This window comes from Protomyctophum bolini (genome assembly GCF_963924005.1).
Source record: "Protomyctophum bolini genome assembly, chromosome: 12".
Taxonomy (NCBI): Eukaryota; Metazoa; Chordata; class Actinopteri; order Myctophiformes; family Myctophidae; genus Protomyctophum; species Protomyctophum bolini.
The window spans coordinates 6264649-6267148 of record NC_137873.1 but is presented as its reverse complement, the minus strand read 5'-3'; the positions used below and the strand labels follow the sequence as shown (position 1 = coordinate 6267148).

Genomic DNA, 2500 nt, shown 5'->3' with positions numbered 1-2500 from the left:
CTACGAGCTTGTAGGTCTGCTATTTTTTTTTAAATCGAAGAGCGACTGACGTAGAAGATATTTTTTTAGAATCTGATCTCAGGTCAGAATGGACAACTGTCAGGATGTATAGAAGACATTTTTAGAATCTGATCTCAGGTCAGAACGGGTTAAGGATAGAAGCTGTCCGACACTGAGCAGCTTATAAAAAACTAACTTCATCTACTATACTCGGATAATTTTATTAAGTGCATAATATTCAAATGGCCCTGAATCATAACATAATAATATGCAAATCATTGTCGTTTTGCGCCGCGTATATCTGTGTGTTGACTGAGCGGCACGCGGGCCAAGCGGGAAGGCATGAACACACACTCACACACACACACACACACACACACACACACACACACACACACACTTGGATAAACATTTGAACAGGTGGGCAAAGACGCACACACACACACGCGCACACACACACACAGGTGCATATAGTACACAGGTATATAGCTCTATACTCCTCCTCTCCATTCGCCAGCTGCTGTCCATTATGCAAATGAGGTGTGTGTCACGTTACAAAGTCAACAGAAACGCAAAAACACATTCACGGGTAACCTACTGTATTCTTTAATGGGCGCACGCACACACACACGCACACATGCATGCACACGCACGCACACACACACGCACACATGCATGCACACGCACGCACACACATACGCACACATGCATGCACACGCACGCACACACACACGCACACATGCATGCACACGCACGCACGCGCACACACACACACACACACACACACACGCACGCACGCACAGACGTGTTCTGGCTTAAGGCCATACATTTAATTATTAATGTCTTAGATGGAGAAGGGGGGAAAAAAAAAAACGCATAGATTGATACAGCAATAACAAAACCTTGCCTGCACCAGAAACCGTTTATCTGCATAATATATTTAGTTTCATACCTTTTTTTTCCTTTCCTCATAAATAACTACAGTGTCGCACAAAAACAGCGGACACATAGCAGATCTACAAGCTCACAACAATGCGTCACACTTTGAGAGAAAAGCAGGAGCAGAGCAAAACACGCGACATGGTCTCCACCAGGCCAGGGCAGGTCAGCTTGTGGCCTCCTGGTGGCGCTAGAATAGGCCAATGTGAAAAGGGTGCAATTTCTTCTCATGCCTTGGATGGCAATTGGATGATTTGAGGCATTTTGCTCCGCTGTGTTCATGATTCTCACACACACACACACACACACACACACACACACACACACACACACACACACACACACACACACACACACACACACACACACACACACACAGAGTTATGTTTTCAAACTAAAACATGGGCGGTTGTAGGCAACGGGGCTAAACGTGAGCGCTATAGTTTCCCCAGACGGAACAAACAGAGAAGAACCGCCTCAAACCGCCTCAAACTATGGAGGAAACAACAGGCAGAAAACATGAAACTATGGAGGAAACAACAGGCAGAAAACATGAGACTATGGAGGAAACAACAGGCAGAAAAACATGAAACTATGGAGGAAACAACAGGCAGAAAACATGAGACTATGGAGGAAACAACAGGCAGAAAAACATGAAACTATGGAGGAAACAACAGGCAGAAAACATGAAACTATGGAGGAAACAACAGGCAGAAAACATGAAACTATGGAGGAAACAACAGGCAGAAAACATGAAACTATGGAGGAAACAACAGGCAGAAAACATGAGACTATGGAGGAAACAACAGGCAGAAAACATGAGACTATGGAGGAAACAACAGGCAGAAAACATGAAACTATGGAGGAAACAACAGGCAGAAAACATGAAACTATGGAGGAAACAACAGGCAGAAAACATGAAACATGGAGGAAACAACAGGCAGAAAACATGAAACTATATGACGGGAACAACAGGCAGAAAACATGAAACTATGGAGGAAACAACAGGCAGAAAAACATGAAACTATGGAGGAAACAACAGGCAGAAAACATGAAACTATGGAGGAAACAACAGGCAGAAAACATGAAACTATGGAGGAAACAACAGGCAGAAAACATGAAACTATGGAGGAAACAACAGGCAGAAAACATGAAACTATGGAGGAAACAACAGGCAGAAAACATGAGACTATGGAGGAAACAACAGGCAGAAAAACATGAAACTATGGAGGAAACAACAGGCAGAAAACATGAAACTATGGAGGAAACAACAGGCAGAAAAACATGAAACTATGGAGGAAACAACAGGCAGAAAACATGAAACTATGGAGGAAACAACAGGCAGAAAACATGAAACTATGACGGGAACAACAGGCAGAAAACATAAGCGGTGCGATAGAAACTATATGCGATAGACTATAGGCAGATAGAAAGAGGGGTGGAAGGAAAAACAGAGATGGAGTGATGAGAAAGAATAGAGAGAAGATGGTGTGATGATGATGATGATTTCCTCTCGTCAGGCTCTGAATGTGAGGCGGAGTGGAACCTATTTCACTCTCCA

At 43.6% G+C, this 2500-nt stretch overlaps 1 protein-coding gene across 2 annotated transcripts in view; it reads right to left on the bottom strand.

The window, feature by feature from the left end:
- The window catches only part of tox (thymocyte selection-associated high mobility group box), a 65571-nt gene that overhangs the window by 44686 nt on the left and 18385 nt on the right, over positions 1-2500 (bottom strand). The window lies entirely within an intron of this gene.